This window comes from Gavialis gangeticus, unplaced genomic scaffold (genome assembly GCF_001723915.1).
Source record: "Gavialis gangeticus isolate Ggan-Ray unplaced genomic scaffold, GavGan_comp1, whole genome shotgun sequence".
Classification (NCBI taxonomy): domain Eukaryota; kingdom Metazoa; phylum Chordata; order Crocodylia; family Gavialidae; genus Gavialis; species Gavialis gangeticus.
This window is the reverse complement of record NW_017729008.1, coordinates 9,082,673-9,089,593: the sequence shown is the minus strand read 5'-3', so window position 1 is coordinate 9,089,593 and position 6,921 is coordinate 9,082,673.

Genomic DNA, 6,921 nt, shown 5'->3' with positions numbered 1-6,921 from the left:
CCACCGAATCGAATTGGGGACTGATGCTTCACACAGCCCTAATCTGTTGCTTCTACTGCCAGTAAAGATAGGGTCTGTCTTCTTATATCACTCAGTCTAATGCCTGAGAGTACAGGAAGTACATTGTGTATATAAGTTATACTGCCTGTTGTAAGTTACAGCACATTGTTTAGTACAGTGTCAAGGTTTTTAAGGCACAGACAAAAGTGACATTTTTTGCATGCTGTACAGCAGGGATGGGGAATGTCCTGCCCATGGACCAAATGCAGTCACTGGAGACTTCATTTCCCAACCATCTCTGCCCACAAAGCTTGTACTGATCTCCATGGAGACCCCAGCCTCAGGCATGCCAGCAGCATGCATGGCAGAGCAGTGCAGGGGGTTGCTTTAATGCTGCTGGGCTCATGTGGTTGGGGCAGTTTGCTCCAGAGCCAGGGTAGAGCCATGATCTGTAGCCTGCATCCTCTGGGCTTTGGCACGCATGCAGGGGATCATGGCTTTGCCTCGGCTCCAGACAGGCTGTCCTACTGCAAGGATCCAGGGCAGAGCCACAGTCGCCTGGAGCATGCAGGCTACAGATTGCAGCTCTGCCTTGCCTCTGGAGCAAGCTGCCCCCATCACAAGATCCCAGCAGCTCCAGAGCAGCCCCCTGCTCTGCTCTGCCATGTGCACTGCTGGCGTGGCTGAGGCTGGGGTCTCCAAGGAGATTGGCACAAGCCATGTGGGCCGGGGTGGCTAGGAAATGGATTCCCCACTGACCGGATATGGCCAGCACCCCAGAGGTTCCCCATCCCTGCTCTACAGCCATGACCATGTGTGCATGGCTAGCCATTTTCTAATTAGGTAACAGATTAAAGCACTCTGCTTTACAGTGCCATAGGGTGGGGCCAGGCTGATGCAAGCACCAGCTCAGCCCCACCCCCAGGGCTGTCAGTAGAGAGGGGGTGAAAGGAGCAACAGCATCTGGGGGGCTGTAATGCTCAGCCTGAGCTGGTGTGGGGTGGTGGAACAGACCTTCACCTCACAGCCCCAGCCAACTGCGCTGGCTAGGGTGTTGGGGGAAGTTGGGCCAGGTGCCTGAGGCATGGGGTCTCTGTTCCACTCCCCACCTCTCCAGCTCCAGCCAGGCTTCTTGAGAGTGGCAGCAGTAGCTGCCAGGCAAGCTGAGCCTGAGCTGGAGGGAGGAGAGGGGGTGGAACAGAGCCTATGCAGCCCCCTCTCCCCAGTTCCACAGCTGGGGTAGCTGGTGGAGGCCACAAGGCAAGGGGCTCCATTCTACCTCCCACCACCCCAACTCAGGCTGGGCATAGTAGCCTTACATCTGCTGCTGCTTGCTTCACTCCCTCTCTGCTGACATCCCCAGAGCTGGCAGGGGTGGGTCAGGGTTGGATAGAGGGGTGGTCCTGGCCAGTCCCCAAACCTTCTGGCCAGGACAGCTACTGCAGGAAGGCCTGATTCCCTCCTGACCCAACAGGTGAATGTCTGTTGGGTTGAGGGGGTGCTCTACCTCATGGTGCTTTGTGTAAAGTACCATGAGTTAGAGCGGAGCCCTGAACATCTATCAGTGCTTTGAGTGTGACAATTGTGGACCATACAGGAGCACAATATTCTGTTGGGGTATATACCATTGCAAGTGTGGTGGCTCTGAGCACTTTCAAGCTAGCACCCCATGTCATGCTGGCGAAATATCTTAAAGAAACTACCCATGACTTTACTCTAGAGATGTCTGATTATCTGGACTGTCTCTAATTTGTCCACACAGCTTTCTGAAAGTGTGGTATCCAAAAACTTGGCACTGTACTCAAGGGTTAGGTTTCATCAGTGCTGAATAAAGTAGAAAAATCACTTACTAGGACATAAGACACTTCTGATGGTGTCAGGATAGTGTCATGTGTCATAGGACATATGACACTTCTGATAATACATCCAACTATGTTTTCCTTTTTTTGTAACAATATTATACTGTTAACTTATATTCAGCTTGTGATTCACTTTTACCTCCAGATCTTTTCCTCCAGTACTGAAGCCTGGCCAGTTAGTCTCCATTTTGCATTAGTACATTTGAGTGTTTATTGTTAAGCACACTTTCACCCAAAAATCACGACTTTGATGTGGTGGAGAAACATGTGTACTGTAAATGACTTTCAGAGCAATGCTTTCTGGAGGTTTATATTCCTGGTAGGGTCACTCATGATGGCAAGGTTGAGAACAAGGCTTCTAGACTAACAGTGATTAAAAAATAAAAACAAAAGTCTTTAACAACAGGGCAGGCGGCTGAAGAAAGAACATTTCACAATGGCTGGAAATGCAGATGAAGGCTGCAATGGAATAGAAATCTCCAGCTGACTAGCTTTTCCTTGCCAGCAGATTAAGGTTTCTTTCCTATGAAATAGCATGTTATGGCTGATGCACAATGGCATACCCACATTAAAAGCAGACATATGCAGGCAGCTTTCTGCAATAGCAAGTTCTAAGGCAATGGGTAAGTGGCAACAGGGAAAGGTACTAATGATTACCAGAAGCCCCTAGTCACAGACCTACATGGAGGTGATGATTTTATGATGGATGTTTTGTACTTGGAACTGAGACAGATGTGCAATTCGGCAGTTGCAATCATAACTGCAGGACAATGGGCAATGTGTTTTTCTCAATAAAGCAGATTAGCAGTGGTGGGACATGCCTTTGTTCAGCAATATCTATTTTTACCCTTAGGTTCCTCTTGTATGATGGACACCATGAATTTAACCTATTCCTTATTCAGCATTTATCTAACCTAGATACAATATAATTAAATTGACAGAAGCCAGGGGAAGTTTTTTAATACTCCTGCTCAGTTAGCTGAGCTCTTTTAAAATACTCATTCCAACTATCTTTCAGTTTCATTAAGGAAAAGGAAATAATTACTCTCTCTAGAGTGTTTTTTTTTGTTAAACAATTAATTTACAATATACAGCACAGTTACCTTAAAAATAGAACATTTATAGTTTGGTAGGTGGACTGTTTTGCTAATTGACTTTACTGCACTTATACTATTGAGAAGTGGTATTTACAGGGAATAACTTTCACAATTGGATAAGACAAGACTTCCCCCTCTTAACTGTGGTTATGAGAATCTATCATGTCTGTGACCATTTTCAAAAGGCCATTGCAGATGATTACTAAGTAGTTAGAGTGGTCATCTGATCCCTCCTTTAAGTTCTTCGAGAATTTGTACTACTTTAGTGCCTCTTACTATATTGCTGAACTGACAAAAGAAACACCATTATTCAATTTTTCTATTTTATTGAACAAGTTTTACTTCCTAAAGCTCTCCTGCTGGAGAAACAAAGGGCATATGCCATCATCTTCCTTTTCCCAATGTACTACCCATTTCCAAAATGCCTTCAAACCAGATATTTCATCACTGATCAGCTTTTGATGAATATTTCCCACTCCTATTTCATATAGTACAAAAATGAAATACTCTCCCCTGAACTAATCTCCATAAAATACTGTAAATAGGGTATTTATCAAAACAGTAATCAAAACCCTGCTCACCTCCATAAGCATGGGGGCTCTTAACAGAGCTACCATTCTGATGTGCTGGAATGGCAGGCAACGTGATGAATGTGCCAACAAAACGTTCACATAATAAGTTTCCCAGAGCAGATGGAGAGCCAGGGTATGATGTAGTTATATGAAGCTTAGATTCCCCAATTTTCAGGGATGGAAACCAAAGCAATTGAGTTGATATGCAGCAGTCACTCAAGCCCCAGCTTGGTTTGAGGCCATGCCAGTTTCATAATTGCTTTTACCAAATAAGAGAGAAGAAACTCATAGGAAGGACCCCCTAGAATTGAACACAAAACAGTTTTTAATTCATATCTTTCTTCTCCAGCTTCAATGCAAACAGAAGACTTTGAACTTTGATAAGAAAACTCTAAGGGGTGTATATTCTGGTGACTCAGCGGTTCTGAAGGTTATCTGCTAATGCATCCTTGAGGGATGTGGTAGAGGCTGAACTTTCTCTGTTTATTTGAATTTTAGGGAGGCATCTCTTGTGTGCATCTTCAGTGCTGATTCATAGTTCTCATACTTTCTTTCTGCAAACATAACACATTTACATATGTTTAAAGATGCTGTCTGATATCATCACCCCAGATCTGAGCCAGACCTTAGCTGTTATAAATTAGGAGAGTTTGAAGAGATGTAATGGAACCATGCCAATTTACAGGAGCTGAAAGTTTGCCTCTTCATTATTTCTTTCTCCAGTTGCATGGATCCTGGGTTCAAGTAGAGAACTCTTCTGGAAATTCTGACTTTGAATTTTTGAACTCGCTCTCAGCTACAAATTACCACTGGTTTCAACTCCAGTGCAATTTTAGGGAACATTTCTTTATTTCTGTTTTGAAATCATGTAAGAGAATGGCTGCAGCTCTTAGGGGAGAGCCATTATTATTATGGATAGTTAACTACATTTTTCCTTCTCTTAAGTCTATCACAGTGTTTATGCTCTGAAAAACCTCAGGATGCAAATATATTTATACGCCCACTTAGACACAGATTACCAGTTTTATGGTGCAACATCACTGCATTTTTATAACATTTAACTTACTATGTTTATAACCTCTCTACTAAGACTAAAACATGAAACAAACATGATAAAGGAAATATAATGGTGCTTAATGGAGTGTGTACCTGTTTTAACATGTCTCCTTCCCTTCCACCCTAAATTATCCCATCCTTCTGGTTTTCTCAAAGGGCAGAACCAGAAGGGTGACATTCCCTCGCAATATGGCATTACAAAGTCTATCACCAAATACCTATCTTTTTTGTAGGAGAATCACTGTTGGTCAGCCCACTGAACATATGCGGCCTCATGTATTGTCTTTCAGCTTAACTGAACAGGAGCTAATGCATCTCCTCTCCTGATACATAGCCCGCTCTATAGAAAAATAGAACACAATGCAATTTAGCATACAATTGCCTACCTTTCATTCAGTTAATTAGTTACACTTACCTCCCACTTTAATACTCATCAGGCCCATGGCAAGAAGACTGCTGTGGCCAGCTACTGACACATTAATACACACTGGATCTTCCAAAACAGACAGGTTTCTTTTCCCTTTGATCACATATGATGGTCAGGGAAAAGGCTCCATCTTCACCTTCTGTCAGGAGTTCTGCTAAGTTGCCCCAAGTAATCCTTTTGCCATTTAATACAGCCACAGTAACACAGGGAAAGCAGGCAGAAGGTAGGTCAGAGTAACACCTTATAGACTAATTCAGAGAGGAACATGCTTTTATAACCAACAGCTTACTTCATCAGATGATATGCAGTGGGAGTGTTTGCATTTAATCTCCATTGACTGTTGTAAGCTTCCACAGCACAGACTTACATTTGCACAAATGTGAATCTTCACTCTTCATTTCCTACTTCAGAAGTTTGACTTGCTCAGATTGCCTGTGAGCAGTTTTAACTCTGTGTTAACAAAGTTTTTTTTTTTTCCATTGAATCATTAATGCAGTGAAGTTCCTAATGTGTTCAGGCCAGGGCAGAGTTTTATAGCACTGAAAAATGAAAGATAATGGTATGAGACCATTTTTTTTTCCCAGTTGATTGAAGATACTTTAGAACTCAGCAAGGAAAGACCAGGAAGATGCATCAGTCCTCTCTCCTGCTTAGAGATGGTGACTCAAGATGGCAGGGGAACATTTGGCAGTTCTTTGTAAGAGCCATTTGTGGTTATGAGCTTGCAGCAGGTGTTAGATGAACTTACTAGTACTATACTATCAATCCAGTGGTTCCTGAAACAGTTTATTTGCTGATAACCATACCTGCCAAAGTCCAACTGTGGCTAAAGCACAGAACTGGTTTTTTTTTTTTGTTTTTTGTTTTTTGTTTTTTGTTTTTAAAAGTAGAGGATTTTACAAGCTTATTTCAAATCCATCTATTGGTGGTAAAAACCTATAACTTCAAACATAGTCTGAAAATAGAAATAACAAGTCAGTTGCATTGTGCGTAGCTGCTACTATTTGGGGGGAAATGCAGAATACATTATTTTAATTAACAGCTTTCTGTTTGTGGGTTGTCTGAAGACTGTGACATTCTCAGAGATACTCAACATTCAGCATTAATTGCATGTTTTAAATTATAGTTCTTGGTCTATAGCACATGAACATCCCATTGCAAACATCTAGATTTGTGCTGACATGGCACTATCTGGTATTGTTTCAGGTCCATCATTAGTTGACTTCTGTAATTGACCAAATAGCAAAAACTAAGAGTTGTATATTTTTATAAAAAGTCAGAATTTGTCTATATTCAAGTTTAATTGTTCCATTTTTGCAAGTATATGCCTTCAAAGTCCTGGTGTTTAGAATATTTGCAGAGAGGAGGTACAGAATGAGCATGAATAGGGTTGAAATTAAGGTATTAAAATGGTCAAACAAATATTTAGCAATTTCCTTTAAGTGCTCACCCCACTGTAACCAGGAGCTGATCACTTATCCTATCATGCACACCAGCTTTAAAAACTGTGCAGTTTTGATATCTAACACATAAAGAATGATCATGTTATCATTAACTAGATATAGAATAGAAGCAGATAAAGGCACAACCAAGATCAGGGCCCTGCCATGGATGTGTAAACGTATATAGTATGCAATTATCCCTTTCTGGAAAACAAACAATAGACCAAAAGAAGAACATGGTTTCCCTTTTACAAACAGGGAAGCAAAGCAGAGAAAAAGTGATGGTAGAATCACAGAGGAAGTCTGTGGCAGTGGTACAAATTCCCCTTTCCCAGTGCAGTGCCATACCTGTAAGACAACCATTCTTCTTTCCACCTCTGCTCTTTCAGTTTATATCTTTATCCCATTCAATTCTGACTATTTTTCCATACTCTACTTTCCCACTGTCACCCAATCCCTTTCTTTTCT